Genomic DNA, 23,109 nt, shown 5'->3' on the forward strand with positions numbered 1-23,109 from the left:
TGCGTAGACATCAGATTATCCTATAAACAATCATTTCTGTTTGGCATCTTTTGCTTCAACATTTTGTTTTGAGAATTTTTCTATGTCAATAAGTGAAGCTGTAGTCCATTCCTTCTCAATGCTATATGGTATTTCATTGTAATTGTGTATATTATAGTGTCAATGGGCATTTTACTGCCACCAGTATTGCTGCTCTGAATATTCCTTACATATTTTCTGACATATGTTTGGGAAAGCTTCTTTAGGATTTACTCCTTAGAAGGGAATTATTGGATTGTAAGGCATGTACATATTTGACTTTACTTGATAATGAACTTTTCCCAAAGTGCTTTGAAAAATTCAAGCTCCCATCTGCAGTGTATGAGTAGTAAGTGGTCCCATTGCTAAGCACTTTATGCAGTTGTAATTATCAAACTAAATTTTGCCAATCATGTATGTATGTAATGAGATCTTCATACGATTTTAATCAGAGGTTGAGTCACTTTTTGTATGTTTATTGATCATTCATGTTTCTTTTGTGGAAAGACTGTAAAGTTCAAGTCTTTTGCTTGGGGAAGATTATTTCTTATAAATTCATAATAGTTATTTCTATATTCTGGATACTTGTCCTTTAACACTTACATATGTTAAAAACAGAAAACCCAATGTAAGCAGAAGGAAGGAAATAATAATGATAAGAACAGAAATTGCTTATATACAACACAAAAAATAATAGAGAAAAATCAATGAAACCAAAAGCTGGTCCTTTTTGGTTGAAACCAAAAGCTGGTCCTTTTATTGAAAAGATCAATAAAATTGGTAAACTAGCCAGACTAATGAAAAAAAAAAAAAAGAGAGAGAGAGAGAGAAAAGACAAAGTTATTAATATCAGGAATAAAAGAGTATCAGGAGTAAAAGATATCATTTTGCAGACTTTAAAGGATAATAAAGCAATATTATGCCATCTCTATGTCAATAAATTCAAGTATTTAAATGCACAAATGTCTTAAAGAACGTGAGTAACCAGAGCATAATCAAGAAGAAATAGATAATCTGAATAGATAATCTGAAATAGATAATCTCTAAATCTGTTAAAGAAATGTCTACTTAGGGGCATCTGGCTGGTTCATTCAGAAGAGCATAAACTCTTGATCTTGAGGTTGTAAGTTCCAGTCCTATGTTGGGTGTAAATTCAAATCTTAAAAATCTTAAAAATCAAATCTTAAAAAAGAAAGAAAGAAATTTGTACTTTAAATCTTCCCATAAAGAAAATACCAGTCCTAGATATCTTCACTGATGAATTAGAACAAACAATTAGGAAGAAATAATACCAATTGTACACAATCTCTTTCAGAAAATAGAAGATGAGGGGATGCCTGGGTGGCTCAGTGGTTTAGCGCCTGCCTTTGGCCCAGGGCATGACCTTGGGGGTCCTGGGATCAAGTCCGTCCCACGTCGGGCTCCCTGCATGGAGCCTGTTTCTCCCTCTGCCTGTGTCTCTGCCTCTCCTTCTGTGTCTCTCATGAATAAATAAATAAAATCTTAAAAAAAAAAGAAAATAGAAGATGAGGGCATCTTTTCTGACTCATTTTATGAGGCCAGCATTACTAAACTCCTGAAACCAGACAAAAACATGCAAGAAAAGAAAACTACAGACCAAGATTCCTCAAGAGCATAGAAATAAAAATCCTTAACAAATACTTAGCAAATTGAATCCAGCAACATGTAAAAAGGATAATACATGTGAGATCAAGTAGAGTTCATCCTGAGAATGTAAGATTAGTATAACCTTCAAAAATCAATGTAATTCCTATTAATGCAGTAAAAAAGAAAAGCCATATGATCATCCAAATAGAAAAAAACATCTCGCAAAACCCCACATCCATTCATGATATAAACTGTAAGCAAACTTGGAATAAAAAAGAACCCTTAACCTGGTAAAAGGTGCCTTCAAAAAGATCTACAGTTAACATTATGCCTAATAGATACTGAATGCCTTCCTCCTAATACTGAACAAGACAAGTGTGTCTACTCTTACCAATTGTATTCAACACTTTAATGGAAGTAAGAGAATAAAGCAAGAGAAAACAAAAGGCATACAGATTGGAAAAGAAAAAAACTGTCTTTATTCATTGGTAATGTGATTATATATGTAGAAAATCTTAAGGAATCTACAAAAAAAGCTACCGGAAATAATATGAGTTTAGTAAAGTCATAGAATACAAGTTCAATATACAAAATTCAATTGTGTATCCAGAAGCTTAGTAACAAAAAAAATTGAAAATTGAAACTTAAAAGATCCTGATGTGATTTTCATTGGGATTAAATTGATTCTACAGACCACCCTGAAGAGTACTGATATCTTTACTAACTTGAGGTTTTCAACCTATAAACATGATATAACCTTCCACATAGGTAGATCTTTAACCTTTATTAATAACATGAACATGATATCTTTCCACATACATAGATCTTAATATTTATTAATAATGTTTTATAGTTTCTGTGTAGAAGTCTTGCACATGTAATGAAGATTCATTCCTAAGCTTTTTTTTTTTTTTTAAGGATTTTATTTATTCATGAGAGACACAGAAAGAGAGGCAGAGACTCAGGCAGAGGGAGATGCAAGAACCTCATTGGTCCTCCCCGCAAGGACCCCAATGTGGGACTCAATCCTGGGACTCTGGGACCATGCCCTGAGCTGAAGGCAGACACTCAACTGCTGAGCCACCCAGGAGTCCCCATTCCTAGGCTTTTTATGTTTTCTGATGCTATTGTAAATATTATCTTTTAAAATTTCATTTCAACTTGTTCACAGAGTATAGAAATTCAATTGGCTTTTTACAATATTTACTTTGTATCTACCAAATTTATTAAGTTGACTTATTAATTCTGATACTGTGTATATTCCATCAGATTTTCCATGTAAACAACTTGTTGTCTGCAAATATTGATGGTTTCTTCCTTATAATACCATTAATTTCTTTTCTTGCCTTATTACATTAGTTAGGACCTCTACTACTTTTGGTAAACAGCCTTTACCATGTTATGGATGCTTCCTTCCACTCCAAGTTTTCTTTTTCTTTTTATTTTTTAAGATTTTATTTATTTATTTGACAGAGAGAGAGGGAGTACACAAGCAGGGGGAGCAGTAGAGGGAGAGGGAGAAGCAGGCTCTCCACTAAGCAGCAAGTCTGATGCTGGGATCATGACCCAAGATGAAAGCAGGTGCTTAACCTACTGAGCCACCCAAGTGCTCCACAAGTTTTCTTTTTTAAAATCAAGAATGGATGTTCCTTAAAAAAAAGGGAGAGGGTGCCTGTGTTGCTCAGTTGGTTAAGCGACTGCTTTTGGTTCAGACCATGATCCCAGGGTCCTGGGATTGAGCCCCATGTCTGGCTCCCTGCTTGGTGAGGAGCCTGCTTCTGTCTCCATCTGCTCCATCCCCTGCTTGTGTTCTCTCTCTCAAATAAACAAAATCTTTAAAAAAAAAAAAAGGATGTTGAGGGGCACCTGGCTGGCTCAGTCAGTAGAACATGAGACTCTTGATCTCAGGGTCATGAGTCTGAGCCCCACATTGGGTGTAGAAATTACATAAATAAATAAATAGATAAAATATTTAAATATTTAAAAAAGAATGGATGTTGAATTTTATCAACTGCTTCTGCATTTATAGCTCATGATCACATGATTCTTCTCCTTTATTATGTTGCTTTGCTCATAATGCATTATCCTTTTCATATATTGCCGATTCACATTACTAATTTTTTTATGATTTTTGAATCTACATTCATGAGAAAGATTTGCCTGAATATTTCCTCTCTTATACTTTTAGTTTTGGATATCAAGTTAATGCTAAATTCATAAAATTAATTGAGGGAATGGGAATTCTTTTTAAATTCTCTGAAATAGCTCATATAAGATTATAACTACTTAGGGGCACCTGGGTAGTTCAGTTGGTTGAGCATCTGCCTTCGGCCCAGGTTGTGATCCCAGGGTCCTGGGATTGATTCCTGAGAGGGCCTCCCAGCTCTGAGGGGAGCCTACTTCTCCCTCTCCCTCTGCCTGCCACTTGCCTGCTTGTGTGCTCTCTCTCTGTGTCAAATAAATTTAAAAATCTTAAAGAAAAGATGATAATTATTTATCCCTTGAATGTTTGGAACTCACTACCTCTATCATCAGGGCCTGCAGTCTACTATGTAGGCAGGTTTAAATTTACAAATTCAATTTCCTTTGAGGTTATATAGGATTGTTCTGGGTTTCTATTTCTTGAGTCAGTTAGATTTTCCTGAGAATGTGCCTAATAAAAGATTTCAAATTTAGTGACATAAAAATTTCAACAATATTCTCTTACTTTGTTTCAATGTCTGCAGTCTCTGTATTTATATCACTATTTCATTCCTGACATTGTTTATGCTTTTTCTCTTTATTTCCCAGTCTTACCAAGGTTTGTCACTTTTATTAGTCTTTTCAGAGGATCAATGTTTGGCTTTGTTAATTTTCTCTATTGTGTTTATTTTCTGTTTCATTAATTCCTACTTTTAGCTTTGTTATTTCCTTTCCTACCTTTCTTGAGTCTATTTCGCTGATCTGTTTCTAATTTCATAAAATGGAGGCTAAGCTCGAAGGAGACTTTCTTTTTTCTTTTTCTTTCTTTCTTTCTTTCTTTCTTTCTTTCTTTCTTTCTTTCTTTCTCTCTTTCTTCTTCTCTCTCTCTCTCTTTCTTTCTTTCTTTCTTTCTTTCTTTCTTTCTCATACTATTTTAGGCCTACATTTCTCTCAATATTATTTAGCTTTATTCAAAGATTTTGCTATGTCTTTTCATTTTAGTTTAGTTCTTGGTACTTTCTGATTTCTACTATGGTTATCTGAATATTCGTTTCTGAGTTTCTACACATAAAAGGGGTATGCTTGTAACTTTTTATTGTTGTCAGAGCATGCAGTCTGTAATGATTTCAGTCCTTCAGAAATGTATTGAGATTTACTCTATGAGCTGGTATAGAGTTCTTTTTGTAAGTGTTCTGTGTGTAATTGAAAAGATGGTATTTTTTGCAGGTTTGGAGAGTGGTGTCGCAATGCAAATGTACCACTCAGTTCTGCTAACGATGTCTATGGTGGTCATGATCCTGTGCAATTCAGCTCTCCTGTTGAGGGGATCATAGTTGACTGGAGCTGTAACTGTGATGCCTCTGGATCCCCCAACACATTTGTGCTGAGACCACTCTTCCTCTGGGCTATTCCCAGCAAATAACTGAGCAGGTCAAGGGTGTTCCCCTAATGGACAGCTTTGGCTCAGGCTATCCTATCAGTCTGGCCAACACATTTGGAGAACCACACTGTACTCTGAAACACTTCCTACTTATTTTTCCTTCCTTCTCCCACTGCTTTCAGACCTGCCTACCATGCTTCCTTCCCCTGCTCCTTCACAGGAAGTCTCTTCAGTAAACCTCTGGCACATCTAATTCTGTCTCGGGATCTATTTCCTGAACTGGCATAATGTCCTTTGGGTTGTTCAAATCTCCTAATCCTTACTGATGATTTTTTACTGTTTGTTCAACCAGTTAATGGGAAAGGTGAGTAAAGTGTCCCATTATGATTACTGATTTATTTCTCTTGGTAACTGTCAATTTTGGCTTAATATATCTGCAAAGTTATCGAGTACATAAATTTAATATCCTGTTTAACTGAATTGCTTAACTTTTGTTGCCTGTAGCACATATTTTTTGCCTTAAGTCTATTTTGCTTAATATTAAGATCACTAAACCCCTTACCTTTTCTTAGTACATCTTTTTTCATCCTTTCATTTTCAAACTCTGTATGCTCTTGCTTAAGCTTGGTTTCTTAGAAAAAAATATGTTCCTTAGGAGCAGCATATGGTTTGCTTTTTAAAAAATATCCATTCTGACAAGCTCTGTACTTTAGGGGAAGCATTTAATTCATTTATGTTTGTTATAATTATTAATATTTTTAGGTTTATAGCTATCATGTTTTTAATTTCCTGTTTTTTACTTCCATTTTTCCCACATGTTCCATTTATCTTTCTATCCTCTCTTGCCCTCATCTAGATTGATTTGTTATTTTTTCCATTTTCATTGTTTTTCCTTCCACTGGCTTAAGAACGTTTCTACTCTGTAAGTGGTTTCTCTAGAAACAGCAGTAAATAACTTACTAACATCAAAGTTACTCAATAATTTTACCCTACTGAAAAGTATAAAAATTTTACAACTTCCACTTATAGTTTCCTGATGTCTATGCTATTATTGCTGTGCTTAATTCTATCAATTTTCCTTTTACAATTCCATGCCTGTTACTATTGTTGCTGTAAGTAGTCAATATTCTACCTGTTTTTCATTTTTTTGTGTTTTATTCCTTCTTGCTCCTCACACCATCAGGACTGATTTTTCTTTTGCCAGAAGTAAAGGTTTGTCGGTATCAAAGTCTCAGTTTTTGTTTATCTGGAAGTGGCTTTTCCCCTTTCATTATGGATATGGAGTTGAAAATGATCATCATTTTCTCTCAGCACATTGAAGATATTTTACCCTGTCTTCTGATTTCTGTTGAAACTAGTGAGTAGTAAGTTGTCTGTCATCCCTTTAAAATAATCTGTTGGGCAGCCCAGGTGGCTCAGCGGTTTTGTGCCTCCTTCAGCTCAGGGCGTGATCCTGGAGACCCGGGATCGAGTCCTGCATTGGGCTCCCCACTTGGAGCCTGCTTCTCCCTCTGCCTGTGTCTCTGACTCTCTCTCTCTCCCTCTGTGTCTCTCATGAATAAGTAAATAAAATCTTAAAAAAATAAAAATAAAAATAGTCTGTCTTGGTGCACCTGGGTGGCTTAGTTGGTTGAACAGCTGACTCTTGGTTTCAGCTCTGGTCATGATCTCATGGGGGTGGGACGGAGCCCTCTGATGGGCTCCATGCTCAGTGGAGAGTCTGCTTGAGATTCTCTCCTTCTGCCCCTACCCCACTTGCATGCTTACACGCTCTCTTTCAAATAAGTATATCTTTTAAAAAATAATCTGTCTTTTCTTTCTCACTGCTCTTAAGATATTCTCTTTGTCTTTGGTGTTCTGCAATTTCATAGTGATAGATATTTGTATATCATGATGGTGAAGCTGCAGAACACCCAAGACATACACACACACACACACACATATATGTATATATATCATGTATATATATCATCATATATGTATATATGATTATCTATCTACCTTTCTATCAACCTACCTATGTATCTACCTATCTTTCTAGATAACTTTTCCTTGGGATCCCTTGGATTTCTTGATTCTGTGGGTTGGTAATTCATGAATCCTGACAATATTTAGTCTTGTCTCTTCAGATGTTGCCTCTGCCTCATCCTCTTCTTTTCCTTTTGGGACTGTGATTAGACGTTTGTTACAATTCTTGATCTTTCCTCCATGTCTTTATTTCCTCTTTCATATTTTTCTCTTTGTCTCCCTATGCCGCAATCTGGAAATATTTTTTCACAGTAGTTTTCCACTTTACTCATTCTCTTCACATGCAATTTTTCTAGTAAATCTGTCTATTGAGTTTTTTTTGTTTTTTTGCTTGTTTGTTTGTTTGTTTGTTTTGGTCCACAGGGTTCTTCTGGTTCCTTTTCAAAATTGCTTGATCATTTTTTATAGCTTCTTTTTCGTGTATATGTTTTCATCAAACATTTAAATATAGTTATTTTATAGTGTTCATTTTAATATTCCAGGAGCTGAGGTTCTTGCAGGTTTTCCAGCTATCTGCTGCTTCTTGTTCTTGGTTAACTACTTAGTGCCTTATTCCATTGTGTATTTAGTATCTTTCTTCCTTCCTTCCTCCCTTCCTCCCCCTCTCTCTTTCCCCTTCCTCTGTCACTTAACTTTAACCTGATCATTTTCCTTGACATTTTATTTATTTATTTTTTTTTGTTTTTTTTTTCCTTGACATTTTATATGTGGGACTACACATATAAGGTCTGGGACAAATGTGGCTTCCTCTATAGAGGATTCAGTTTTTCTTCTGCTAGGTGCTGGAGGCATTACTATATCCTGGGAGGACTCCAGTTACATTCTCCTCTTGGGGTGTTCAGACCACCCTGATAACATGGATTTTTTGCTATAAACTGTCAAGGGCAGCTTATAGTTTGATTGTTTTGTGGTGATTCCTGGCACTTGTGTACATGCATGCGCGCACACACACACACACACACACACATCTTATCCTCTCAATTGCAAGGTTTGAGGCAGATTTTCTTTGCAGTCTCCAGGAGGATGTTGGAGGTATTTCTAAATCCATGCTTTCACTACAGGAATAGCTTTTGGAGATATCCCATCTTAATGCTGGAAGATCTCTTGTTAGACTCCCCATCTTGGGCATACTTGGGGCTTTGGCTCCTTTTCTATAAGTCTCTGAGGCCATGAATGCCAAAGTTCAAGTTCACCAGGTTCAGCAAATATCCTTGGAGTGCTGTGCTGTTTACAACTCTGAGGTCCACATCGCTCAATCCCTGGGCTAAGGATCCTTAACTTTTCTGTTCATTCATTGATGTCCTTCAATTATTTTAAACCCAGAATGTTTAGTTGTTTTTAGTAAGTATATTGATTTACATGCCATGTTTCCCAAAATGGAAATTGGCTTTATGGAAAAAAAAGCATTCGTATTTTATAATTCAACAGCCTTCATGTAAATAATGCAGATATACAGTATCTATTGAAAATCCCCTGCATTTTTGTAGATTAATCTTACTGTGTGTTTGAAAAGTGCTTTTAACTTTTCAAATTGCTTTCACATGTATCTGTGGTTCTCAAGGGGGGTGGTGCTCCCCTTCAGGGGAGTTTTGAAAATTTGAAGGAGTCGTTTTGGTTGTCATTATGAACTGGATCATTAACAGCATTTAGTGGGGAGCCAGGGATGCCAGACTCCGACAATGCACAGGATAGTCCTGCTCAAAAGATAATTGTTCTGAGTTTCATATGACTTTTGAATGTCCCCGTGGACATTGAGAGATCGAATGTCTGGTGATACTTCAAGATAGAAAGTGTGTTTTTTCTAGTATTTTAAAATATCTTATCCCATGTCATGACATAGGGAATTATTTTAATACTATACTTCTTAATAAGGCCTAGCTTATTTGTGAGACTACCTTCTCTTTTATTTTCTCCACTCTGATAATCTTTAATCTGTCTTGATATGTTTTCCTCTGTTTTTTTTTTTTTTTTAAGATTTTATTTATTTATTTGACAGAGAGAAAGAGAGATGGTGAGAGAGAACATGAGCAGGGGCAGGGGAGAGGGAGAAGTAGGTTCTCCGCTGGAGCAGGGAGGTCCGGAGCCCAGAACCCCAGGACCATGACCTGAGATGAAGGCAGATGCTTAACTGACTGAGCCACCCAGGCACGCCTGTCTTGGTATGTTTTTCTCACCTCAATTCAGATTCTAGTTCTCTGTTTCTTGTCACATACACACCAATCCAGTTTGTTACCACTTAACCGAACATTAGTTTCATTGTGGTGAACACCTCTGCCTCTTGTTTTCTTAAGTTTTAAATCCAAACTAAGATGTTTGTTATAACCCAATGCTCTCGGGCAGCCCCCATGGCCCAGTGGTTTGGTGCCACCTTCGGCCCGGGCTGTGATCCTGGAGACCCGGGGTCAAGTCCCACGTCGGGCTCCCTGCATAGAGCCTGCTTCTCCCTCTGCCTGTGTCTCTGCCTCTCTCTCTCTCTCTCTCTCTGTCTGTCATGAATAAGTAAATAAAACCTTTTAAAAAATAAAATAAATAAAAAAAACAACCCAATGCTATCATCTTACTTCTTCACTGTGCCTTTTAGTGGAATCATTTAGGGCATTGAGAGATTGAACTAGAAATAGTGGAAAATAACTTGCCAAAATCAAAATTATTCAACAACTAAATGTAGCAGGAGAGCAGCCATCACTGATGTATAACCAAATGTGAGGCTGCATTCCAATAAAACTTTATTTACAAAAACAGGTGGTGAGGAGTGCCTGGGTGGCTCAGTCGGTTAAGCATCTGTCTCTTGATCACATCTCAGGTCTTGGTCTCAGGGTTGCGAGTTCAAGCCCTGCATTAAACTCACACACACAGGGCGCCTGGGTGGCTCAGTGGTTGAGCTTCTGCCTTCGGCCCAGGACAGGATCCCGGGGTCCTGGGATCGAGTCCCAGATCAGGCTCCCCACATGGAGCCTGCTTCTCCCTCTGCCTGTGTCTCTGCCTCTGTGTCTCTCATGAATAAATAAATAAAATCTTTTAAAAAATTAAAAAAATAAACTCACACACACAACAACAACAAAAACCCGTATTAAACTCACATACACAACAACAACAACAAACAGGTGACAGTCCAGATACAGCCTAGGGCTATAGTTCCCCTACTCCTGCTCTACATGATGCCTTTCAAAGCACTCCAGACAGACACACAGAGATAGCCAGAAAAATCATTACAATTCTTTCCCTCATATGTCTTTGTTTTTCCCAAATTCCCTAACCTGTATTGTTACTTTTATGCACGACTTTTATATGTGTGCGTTGATTTATTTTCACAGGCCTTGTTATTTTCAGGAATGAGGAATATTCCATAACACACGTCTATAGTTCCAGATTGAAAAGACACAAAGGCTGTATTGTGAAAAGCCTCCTTCCCAATAAATAAAGCAACTTTCTACATTACAAAAAAAAAAAAAAAAGTCTCCTTCCCACCTCTGTTCTAAGCCACCTATGTCTCTTCCTGACAGGGGACCAGTGTTATTCCATTCTTTGTGTTCCCAGAGACATGTTACCACATGCAGTCAAGTCTGTGGGGTCACCATGGTGCCCAGCTCCAAGAGACACCATTTGCACTGAGCTTGGAGGATGCCACTACCATAGAATACAATGGAATTGTGTCCCTTAGAGTTGTGTCATGTGGTGGCCTGACCAAAGATGTTTATTGTGTAAATATGTGTGTAAATATACTTACACATATATGTAGATATATATGTGCATGTGTATTTTTTCTACCCCCCCTTTAAAACTGAGGATAGCATGTTATGTGCATACTGCTCTCCCTTGCCTTTTATTTCCATTCAATACACCTTGATACTTATCCTATATCAAACTAAGTGTCCTCATTTCTTTTTTTTTTTTAATTTTTATTTATTTATGATAGTAACAGAGGAAAAGAGAGAGAGAGGCAGAGACACAGGCAGAGGGAGAAGCAGGACTCCATGCACCGAAAGCCCGACGTGGGATTCGATCTGGGTCTCCAGGATCGCGCCCTGGGCCAAAGGCAGGCGCCAAACCGCGGCGCCAGCCAGGGATCCCCCTCATTTCTTTTTGATGGTCTTGATGGACGATGATAAGGATGGTGATGGTGGTGGTAGTGGTCACTTACCGAGTTTTTTGTGTGTGCTGGGCACTGTTCCAAGTGCACGTGCATGTATTAACTCCTACGGCATTCACAACGACCCCATGACATAGGCACAGAGAGCTTGTGACCCAAAGTCACAACGTATATACCCTCCCTCTGAGGTTAAAAAAGAACTCTCCCCTCGTTCCTTCTAGTACTTGTATGGGGTTGTGCTTCACATTTAAATTTCTTTTCCATTTGGAGTTCTTCCTGCTAGAAGTATGAGATAAGGAGCCAACTCCATTTTTTCCTGATGGCTCCAGTTATTCCCGGCACGGTTTCCCTGCTGTTTCCAGATGCCACCTTTTCCACACATGAAAGTCTTGAATGATCTGGGCCTATTTCTGGACTTTCTCTCCATTCCATTGTCTGTGAGTGGAATCAAGTGCCAGAGCCACACTGTTTTAATTCTTGAGGTTTTATAATTCACGTTGCTATCTGGTAGGGTTTTATCTCCCTGTTACTTTCCTTTCTCAGAGCTATCTTGGATATTCTTGACTTATTTATTTTTCCACCTTATTTTTTTTTATTGTGGTAAAATACACATTACATAAAACATACCATTGAACCATTTTTAAATGTACAACTCAGTGATGTTAAGTACATTCACATTACCATGCTCTCATGACCGCTATTTCCAGAACTTACTTTTAATCCATTACCAGAACTTTTATCATCCCAAACTGAAACTCTGAACCCATTTAATAATAATTCTTGTTCTCCCCTCTCCTCAGACCCTGGCCGCCACTATTCTACTTTCTGTGCTATGAATTTGACTATTCTAAGTACCTCCTCTCAACGGACTCACAGAGTATTTCTCCTTTTGTGTCTGGCTTATTCCACTTAGCATAATGTCCTCAAGGTTCATCCACATGGTAGTACACGTCATTTCTTCATTCCTTTGCATCGATGCAGAATATTCATTTTATGTACGGGTGCCATTTTGTGCATCTATGCATCTGCTGATGGACACTGGGTTCTTTCCATCCTTCGGTGGATGTGAACAGTGTTGGCATGAGCATGGGCTAGCTCCACATTGATTGCAGAATCAGTTTGTTCAGCCCCTTCCTTCTATTGCTTTTATAATTACTCTCCACCCCCAAACCCCTACATACCCACACCTTCCAATGGTCACTTACTACTTCGTTCAATCATGACATGCTCCAGGTGTGTTTCTGGACTTCTCTTCCATCACTGCAGGGCTGCTTGCCCAGCATCCCTTTCCTCTTCTCCATAAAGCTATGAAACTGCTCTTCACTCTTCTCTGCTCCCAGTCCAAGACACCAGCTACTACTGGCTTCTGGGATCAGTTCTGAGGAACTTCCCTGGAACTCCTGGTAATAAATTGCTCTTCTGGCATTTCCTGCAGACCCTACCCTCCTCCAGCCTAATGGGGCTCCTGGGCATTCCCAAACATGCCCTGACTTCCCTACCTCTGGAAAGGCCTCCTTGCTAGCCACCTCCAGCGCTGGCCCTTCTTGAAAGCCTTTCTGCTTCTCCTTTGGCTGTAACTTCGGGGCTGCTGGCCTCCTTTCCTTGCCACTTACCCCCTCCATCTTGTCGAAGAGCCGCTCTGCTTGGGCACACGTACCCCCCGCCTTTCACCTCTCCATCATCCACTGCATGTGGCACAGTGTGTTTTTGCATAATAGCTGCTGATTTGAATTGTGCTAAACCAAGATCATCTTCCTCTGCATGCTTAGGTTCAAGTAAAGCACCCAAAGCTCTCGCACGCCAGGCACAGGATCCTGTCAGGGACCTGTGATGTCTGGACATAGCCTACTTCCCCCTTAAGTTCCAACTTTCCAGGTCCTGATCCTGGTTACCTGCAGGGTCCTCTATGTCCTGAGTCCCTGTGCCTGAGTCACCATCTTCCCAGGCCAACTCTGTCATGAGTTCTGAACAGCAAGGGGCAGATGGGCTGCAAGTATGATCCAATGCATGCCCGGCTCATTGCATGGTGGGCTTGCCACCCTTCAGGCCACAGTTCTCATCCTGAAAAGTTCCCTGGAGCCTGATTTTTTTGTGAACATGTGTATGTTTGTGTGTTTCATTACATTTCATGTGCCTCTTTTTTTTTTTTTAAGCATTTATTTATTTGAGAGAGAGAAAGAATAAGCAGGGGGAGCAGCAGGCAGAGGTGGAGCTTGATCTCAGGACCCTGAGATCATGACCTGAGCCAGAGGCCAACAATTAACCATCTGAGCCATTCAGGTGCCCCCATTTCACGTGTATCTTAATTGCTTCTTTCTTTTTACTTCTGAACATTTAAAATTCACTTATTCAACAAACGTTTACTGGGTACTTCTTTTGTGTTGGGCATGTGCAGTGAAAGAGACAGACAAGGTTTCTACTCTCATGGATGGGGGAGGGAGCCAACAATTAGCAAGGAATCAGAAATTAGCACAATAATTTCAGAGTGAGACGTGCAAAGAAGGTAAGATAGGGTAATGGGTGGAAAAGGATTTGAGGATGCTGGAGATCATTTTGGCTTTGGGTGTTTCTTCTTCTTCCCTTTTGAAATCCAGCCTCCATGCTGTTAGGAAGCCCATGCTACCACATGGAAAGACAGAAATAGAGGATAATTGAGGCCCTCAGCTGGGCTCCCAGCAGGAAATAAATACAGCAATGAACTAGAAAGCAATGGGTGGGGCAGTGACTTTAGAGAGGTTGATCAGAAAAGGCATTTGTAAGGAGGTGGTATTTGAGCTAAGATTTGGAAAGTAATGAAGAGATGTCCATTCAGTGAATGGAGAAAGAACATTCCAAGCAGGATGAACAGTATATGCGAAGGGCCTTGGGGGTGAAAGTCATTCATTATGTTTGAGAAATGGTGGGAGATGGTGGCCATGCTATAGATTGGAAAAGCCCGCCAGGATCAGCTTATGTAGGGCCTTTTAGACTGCACCAAATGGGTTGCATGCAGTGGGAAGCCACTGGAAGGATTGAATTTGCATCCTACAGAGACCCTGTGGCTACTCCAAGGGAAATCCCAGAGGGTAAGTTAGAGGAAGAACTTGTCTATAAGGTGGACTCCCTTTGCAAAAATTTAACCTATGAAAGAAGCCAACATAGACAAGATACATTGGACATGATACAGATGGGGAAACTCAAGTCCAGAGAAACCAAATGATGTAAGTGATTGTACAGACCAGATCCAGGAGTCGTGAGGGGCTTATGGTACAGGTCAAGAAGACTGAGGGGATGCGCAGCAAATGCCATTTATTTTAATGCCTCCAATTTTGCTTCAGTCACCAGTTTGGTAAGAAGAGAATTTCAACCATCTGCAAGTAATCCAAAAGCCTTACTAACCTGCCTACCCACCCACCAACCCCCCCACCCAATAAAAAAAAGCCAACCCCAGAGCTTGTACGCCTGTATTCACCACAATCATGTCTCTGTATTATAGCTCTTGTCATCTTGCATTATACATGAATAACTAATCAACCAAACACAAACCCACTGATGAAAAAAACGCATGTTGGATTGAGAATGTGAGCAGGGTAAAGAGTAATATTAATTTCACTGGTAAATAACAAATTGGGAGCAAGCATGAGGGATGTTAAGAGAAGAATTGTGTTTCTGAACACTTCTCAGGAAGGAAAGTTCCTAAGGGACAAGGAGAAGGGGAAGACTAGAATCAGGTTCACTGTATTTGGAATGCACTGCCACCATCTTTTCTTCTTCTGGCTTTCATAAGCATAGGGAACATCATGGGTCAACCAACTGGCCAACTAAACCACTGTCTACCTGCCTCACCCAGTTGAACAAGTCATGTAATAAGCTTCCGCTCTTCCCCAATGACTGTATAGGTGCTAGTCTGAACTCACCAGTCACTACTCAAGTGGGCTCCAACAAAGTCTTATGCTTTTCACACTTCCACAGTTCATAGCACCTTGCTAGGCATGCAGTAGGTGTCCAATAAATGCATCCTTCCACAAACATCCTAAATGAAGTCCATCTTTGCCTCCAGCATTTTCCCAAAAGGTGTTTCTTGACCACTAAGGATGAACTCCTAGACTCCACAGCCAGGGAACAGTCTGGAAATCTTTCAGCTTTTCTCCTCTTCTGCCTGGATTTCTTGGTGGCACCTGACAACGTGGAGACCTTTCAACAGTCTTTCATGACTCTGAAATTTCCTGGTTCTAATCTTTCCTCACTCATGGACTCTCCTCTCTGACCTCCAACAATTTTCCCTTTGCACTTGCAAGTACTTACGCCCTGAAGACTTTGTTTTTCTCTGTCATTCTTTCCCGATAAGAAATTAATTACATCTTATTTCAAATCAATGCACGTATCTGTTATCATCTGTCATGTTATATGCGAAATGCCTGTTTATGGGCCTGTGTCTTCAACGCAGACTAGACTTCAAGCTCCTTTTGCTGCCCTAGTGCCTGGCACAGAGCTGGTAGCAAGGAGATGATCAGTACACAAGCCCAACTGAGCAGACCATCTTTCAAACTATGCCTGCAGGTAGGATGCATGGAGAGCATTATCCCCGTTATATAGAAAGGGCATCCCAACAAGCTCAGGGAGGCTAAGTAAACACTGAGAACATGATTCTGGGTCCTAGCTACTGAGAGTCTGTCTTCAATGCAATAAGCATTTCGATTTTGCCAATTGTAAAAGACTGTCAAGCTAATCTCAATGCTGTCTAAATACTGGCATCCAGTCCTTTTCATGCTCTTCTGAACAGGCTCGAATTTGCCAGCGCCTCACTTAAAATATAGCCCACAGGACTGAGCATAAAACTGCATGTGGCCTGACCTGCCAGCACGCACTGGGATTATGGCCTCCCTCCTTCCACACTCTGCCGTTCTATTAATAGAGCCTAAGATTGCATTAGGGTTCTCAACAGCCTCCTTGCGCTGTAGGTTCACATCAAGCTTGTGATCAGCTAACCCCCCGGGTCTTCCTCGTGAACGCCTCTGTCAAGCCAGACCTCGCCATCAGCCGCCTGGGCAATTGATTTTTTGAATGTTCATGATTATCTATGAACCAGACTAGAAGATACAAAGCCAGGTCTTGCCCTCCTTTCTTGTGTGGCATCTGCTAAGTGGGTGATGGGGTCTGGGGGCCTGTTCAGGACCCAGAGGCGTAGTCATCCACTGCTGGGGGGCCCTTCGGCACCATCTGATCCACAGAAGCAAGAGGATTGTGACAAAATTAATTTTCTGGTTCACTTCAAATTATTCTTATGTTCATCCCTTCTCCTCTTGGGTGATGGTCCTTTCTTCATCTTGTTCTAATTCTGGGTGTTTATATGCAGAGCCTCTTGTTCCTCCCACCCATGGGCACAGCCACACTTTTGTTTCTTATGCCCTCTCCAAGCGGTATTATTTTTAGCACGAGTGTCTTACTCAGCAATTTGCTGTAAAGTCTGTCCTCTATTGTCCTCACTCCTGATCTTTTCTCTGATTCCTTTCTTCCCTCTGTCTCCATGTGTCCAATTTCGTCCTATCTGAACCCCCTTCGGAGGTTACCATGCTCTCTCTCCCTTTCCTATACCCTTGCCTTCATTTGTTTTGCAGCCACTTGGAATCGGTAACTGTAGAAACTGCAGTGTGGGCTATCGTGGTGGGTCTCGGTTTCAACTTCAGGAAACCTCAGGATCTGTGGGGCTTGGGTCTCACTATTTGATAGCAGGGCCCGGAGCTCTGGAATCTGGGGCCCCAGAAGCGAGACACAGCTTCTCTCTCCTCCTCCAGCAGAGGGAACTGAAACGCCTGGGCGCAAGTAGGCGTTCCTCCCATCCACCAGAAGAGGGCGTCCTACCCACGGTCCTCCAAAGTTGGCAATTCTTCACACGAATAGATCCTGTCTGGTTGGCCTCCTGAAGACCCAGAGAAATGATGGGCCCACACTACAGCCATGCTTCCTATTCCTGCTTTGGCTTCCTCTAATACTGGGTAAATGGTAAAAAGCTAAGGATTTTGAAGAAGTGGACTCAACATTGGTCCAAACTAATGGGTGGTTGTATGGGTTGAGCTAGGAGAGCTGGATGCTGGTGAACTCGCAAGCTGATGGGGCTATGAGGCCAGATGGTAAAAGCCCAGGGCAACCTCTGGAGGTCCCAGACATAACTGCGGTGTGTGTGAGGGGGGCCCTGCGTCTTTCCAGCTGCGACACCGAGGTTCCTGTTCGGCAAAGCAGAGCACGGTGGGGATGGGGCAAGCGCCCCAGTGGGTGCAGAGGTGTGCAGAAGGTGACCGCGGTCCCGAGTCAACCATTTCCAGGTGGAGTTGAAAGGCAGAGCCATATTCTCCTGGAGGCCCCGGCACCTTTCATCAAGGCCAAATTGGTAACTGACTTAAAAAAAGAAGAAGAAATGGAAGATTAAGCCCGAGAGGCCAGAGGAGAAAATGGGTTCCAGGTGGAAAGGACCACAGCCTGCTCGGAGCGCGGCGCGAGCGCTCCAGGAGCCCACGGGTCTCCCACCCTCCCGGGCAGCGCTGGGCGCCAGCCAGGTCCGGCAGGCACAGGGCTCCCGAGCTGCCAAGCAGCGGAGACGCTTAATAAAATATTTACCTACACGTATAAGAATAATGATGACTGAATGACAAACGGCAGTTAAACAGCTTTCAGCTGCATGGGGGAGCAGCTCTGGGATCCTGGGGGTGAAAATGGTAACTTGCTGTTCAATTCCAGAGGCTTCTCTCCTGTGCCTGCCATGCCCACGCTCACGTAAGGGAGCCACGGCTGGGGAGGGGGCTTGCCAGCACGGCACAGGGTGGCCCTGGCACGGAGCTGCCACCTGGGGGGGCTGGGGCCAGCCTCGCACCCCACCCTGAGCTACTGTCCACCTCTTAGATTCCTGAAGAATACAGATGTCCGAGCCCTTGTCGGCGCCGCACCTAGAAGGATCCTCATTGCGGTCACTCCATAAATGATGTTGACGTTTATTAGCAGTCTGACTTTTTCTCACTCAGCTAAACTCATAAGCAGCATTTGTCCTGGTTGGGTGTGATCATTTTGGGTTGGGGATGAGGAAAGTGGAAGACAGGGAGGACCAAAAGGAGCACAAGTCTTCAACCACAGCACTAGAGTTCCAGCTGTGTCCCATAGGAACAGGGAAAGGAAAAAAGGAAAAATTTTGGTTCAATGTTTCCCCCACCTCTCCCTCCATTCAGGAGCTTTTTGCATTTCCCACTCCGGAAAGAAAAAACAAAGCAAAGCAAATTTTCTTCATCGTTTCAAATAGACTTTTATGTCTAAGTATATCAGACAAGGTTGGGGAGTAAATTACACATAAAGATATTTATATGTTAGATAAGTAAAGAGTGTTTGAAAAATACAGTTTCGCTTTCAGCCTCATACCCTCTGCCTTTGTTCATGTTCTTCCCAGATATGTCATATGTCCTGTTACGTCTGTTAGAAAGATACCATCTTGGCCTTCCCATTTTACGCAGATCTAGGATGACCAACCAACGAAGGGTCTGTATGCACATGCTTACTTTCTATTTCTTGGAAGAAAACAAACTAGCTTTGAATTTAAGAGCGTGCTCAGAAGTTGTAATTCTTGAGGAAAGAAGCTATTTATTTATTGAAGGGAAATACCAAGGGCCTATTACTTTTAGACATGAGATTTATACTTGGTGAAATTTTCATGAATAAAAGATCATTTTCACTAAATATTTTCTGGTAAAAATATGGTGTGCTTTTTTTGGTGCAGTCGGTCATGCCTGTTCTTAATGGTAAGCTTGTGAGAGACTATGAGAGATAAAGTGAACATACTCTTTAATCAGAGAGGCACTTGGCTTGGCAGTGAAATGCAATCCCGAAAAGTAAACAAAGTACATTGTGTGAAAAAGAGCAAGTTTAAATTAATCTTGCTTTTCCAATTTGAAAACATGCTCATGGTTGTTAGCAACTGAGTCAAGACATTTAAATCATATATATACTTTTATATCTTGACAGTGACCTTTTATAAGTGTGCAGTGGGGATAAGATGATGAGCAAAGCGATGCTCCAGAAAGAGCATTTTAGGTAATTGAACATGAAATGTGTTGCAATCTGATAACATTAATAATACGCAATCGCTACTTTATATCTAATATGCAGTTCATTTGGCCAGAGTCTAACTAAAACGCTCAGTAAATGTTAGCATATGAATCCTGTTGCAAGCCTATAAAGTAAGCAGCTCTATTTTAGTGCGTTTTGAAGTATCTCTGTATTCGTTATCTATTCTGGATAACAAATTATCCCAATTTAGTAGCTTCAGACAACAAGTCTTTACTATCTCACACAGCATCTGAGGGTCAGGAATTGGGAATGGCTTAGTTGGTAGATTCTAGCTCAAGGCCTCTCATGAAATTGCAGTCAAGGCATAGGCCAGGGTAGCAGTCCTCTGAAGCCTTGACTGGGGCTGGGAGATCTGCTTTTAATGTGTCTGACTCACAATACTGGCAAGATTGCTTTGCTGACAGCAAACCTCGGTTCTTCTCCATATGGGCCTCTCCATTGGGCTACTTGATTGTCTTCACGATAGAGCAGCTGGCTTCCCCCAGAGCAAGTGATCCAAGAGCGAGCGCAAGGTGGAAGCCGTGATGACCTGTGTGATCTAGCCTTGGAATTCACCCACCATCATTTCCCTCACATTCTGTTCATTAGAAACCAGTTACTAAGTATGGGAGATACTCAGGTGGAGGGGAATTACGTTTCACTTCTTAGAGGAGCATTAAAGAATTTGTGGACATATTTTAAAACCACCATGATTCCCTATTTACATCTCAATGGGCAGTTGAGATGGATGATGGCTTATCAGCTCAAGTTCACCAAGCTACTAGTATGACCCTACAGGCAAGGTGGCATGTTGTTTTACTTTCCCTCTGCTGTGCCATCCACACACAAAGCAAAACAGAAAACCCCACATTCCTGAAGCCGCTGCACACAAATTCAAAATCTGTCTCTTTAAAATGGCCAAGATCGTCTATAAGCAGTAGTGGGCTTTATGTTTGGAAATGGATAAAATGGGCATTAGACTGCAGGTAGGAGTCAGCTTTCCTCTGAATCAGCTCTGCAACTTTGGAAAGAAAACTTCTCTCAGGGATGGTTTCCTCCTTTGTAAAATAAGTTGGGTTAGCTAAATTGTTTCTAAACTTGGTTGCCCATCACAGTCCTCAGGGGAATGAAAGACTTTCTGGCTTTATAATCTCCAGGAATCTTTTCTTTTCCTTTTTCTTTTTCGAAAGAGAGAGAGAGAGAGAGAGAATGCATGTGCACATGTGCATGTGTGTGTGAGGGACAGAGGGAGAAGGAGAGAGAGAATCTTAAGCAGGCAACATGCCCAGCGCAGAGCTCAATGGGGGGCTTGATCTCACAACCCTGAGATCATGACCTGAGCCCAAATCAAGAGTTGGACGCTTAACTGACAGAGGCACCCAGGTGCCCCAATAATCTCCAGGGATCTTTATAATTAAAAGGTCTTTGGGAGTCAGAAGCATAGTTATGCATATGCATATGCTGCGCTAGATTACTTCTCATGCTTCCAGCTCAAACATTTGAATACCTCCCTGTGACTGCATGTGCCTGGGAAAATCAATGGTGCCCAAGCCTCACTGCAATCATCAGGGAAATGTCAGAAAAATATGATGCCTAGGGCCCCTCTCCAGGCAAAATAAATCACATTCTGGGGTGGAGCCCAGGGATCATTATGGTTTGCTTGTTTTCATGAGTATGTTTTAAATAAGTGTTTTTAGCCTTGGTTGCACATTAGAATCACTTGGAAGTTTTAAAAAAGACCACTGCCCAGATGGTCCCTCCAACCAATTAATTCAGAATCTTGTGGGTGGAGCCAAGCATCTGTTATTTTTTAAAGTTCCCAGGTGATTAGAATGGATAGTTGCATTGACCTATGCTTGCCTCATTTGAGATAATGCCAATGCCGCCTCATCCATAAAAGATTATTCACAAGTTCAACTATATTTCAATTTAAAATAAAAATAAAAAAAAGATTATTCAGAAGAGAAATTATTCAGAAATATTAGGTGCTGCAGTACTCTAAGAAAAAAAGCATTTGAAATGGAAGACATTAAACATTGGAAGAGTGAGTTCCATTTCTGGCAATATGGCAGATGAAATAATTTAATCAACTTCTGACTATAGGCTATCTCTAAACCCCGGTCAAAATACAATAAACATTCACTGAAATGAACTCATGAGACAGAAAGGACAGGCCCCGGTGCCAGAAGCAAGAGGGAAATGGCAAATAGTACGGTGAGCAAATAAGCGGAGATGGAGCTGGTCTTGGGCAGGTTGCTGGCCTCAAAAGCCTGAAGTTGGAGCATCCAAACAGGAAGAAGATGTGGCTTGGGCCCATTCATAGTGAGAAGGTGGTACTGAGATCCTCACATTGAGCTGGCACCCTCAAAAGGATGAATCATTTTAGAAATAATTCATTTGGGGAAAAAAATCTTCCTAGTGGCACAGGGAGATAAGAAAACTTCACTGTCTTGGCATGATTTGAAAGTACAGAAAGAAGTCTTCACTGATAATTTGGGACTATAGCCCAGGCTTCATGTAAATTTGGGGCTGGAATTTACCTTACCTGTATGATCCAGGAATGAGGAACTCCAAAACTGAAAAGCAAAGATAAAGATACAGACCCTACTTCAAACTACAAAATATGCATGGATACAATTCACCGTAACCAAGACGTAGTAGATATAAATGTCCCAAGAACCTCAGGAAACAGAGGTTCACTATCAGATAGACTATAAAGTAAGTTTAAAATGATTAAAGACATAAAAGGACATTTGGAACCATAAGAAAATAACAGTATTTTTAAAAGGTAAATTTGAAAGAAAACTAAATAGAACCTCTGGAAATGACATATATATAGTCACTGAAATGAAAAGCTCAGTGGGTGAGTTACACAGCAGATTAGCCATAGCTGAAGGAAAAAAACTGAGGAAATTGCCCAGGAAGCATCACAGAGAGACAAACTGAAGGAAAGTCTGAGAGAAAGATTCAGGGTATGTTGCCTAGAAGGAGATAATACATTATACACCTAATAAAAGTACCAGAAGGAGAACACAGAGTGAATGTAGGGAACACAGGATTTATACAGACAATGACTGAAAGGTTTGCAAATTTGATAAGAAAACTTGCATCCTGAGATTTCGGATGAACAATGAATCTTGAGCCAGGTAAATAACAAGAAATTCACATTTGAACACAGCATGGTGAGACCTCAGGGAGCCAAAGACAAAGAGAAAATCTTAAAACCAGAAAGAAAAGCCAGATCACCTACAAAGGCATGATGGACTGACACCAAACGTCTCAACGATAGAGAAACAAGATGTGTGTTGAGGGTAAAATAGTAAAATAGCTTTCAACCTAGATTCTACCCTCAGAGAAATCCTCATTCAAGGCTGAGAGTGCAGTCAGACCATGTTACATTAATAGAGAAAGCAGGTCATTCACATAACCTCCCTGAAAGTAATACTGAAGGGTATGTTTCTAGGAAAAGGCTGGTAATTAGAAAAAAGGAATGGTATGTCAGAAGCAAAGGTGAAGAAATTGTCAAACATGGGTAAATCTACAAGATCTGCATAAAACTAAAGTGACAATAGTGATTAAATTTAGCCTTATTAAAAGCAGATGGGTCTAAAATAATAAGCAACAATAACAAGTAAAAGGGAAGATATAATTAAAGAGGAATCATTCTTAACTTATTGTATAATTGTTTTAGAAAAAGATTTTATTTATTTGAGAGAGAGAGTGCACAAGCAGGGGG

Source organism: Canis lupus, chromosome 9, assembly GCF_011100685.1.
Source record: "Canis lupus familiaris isolate Mischka breed German Shepherd chromosome 9, alternate assembly UU_Cfam_GSD_1.0, whole genome shotgun sequence".
Lineage (NCBI taxonomy): Eukaryota > Metazoa > Chordata > Mammalia > Carnivora > Canidae > Canis > Canis lupus.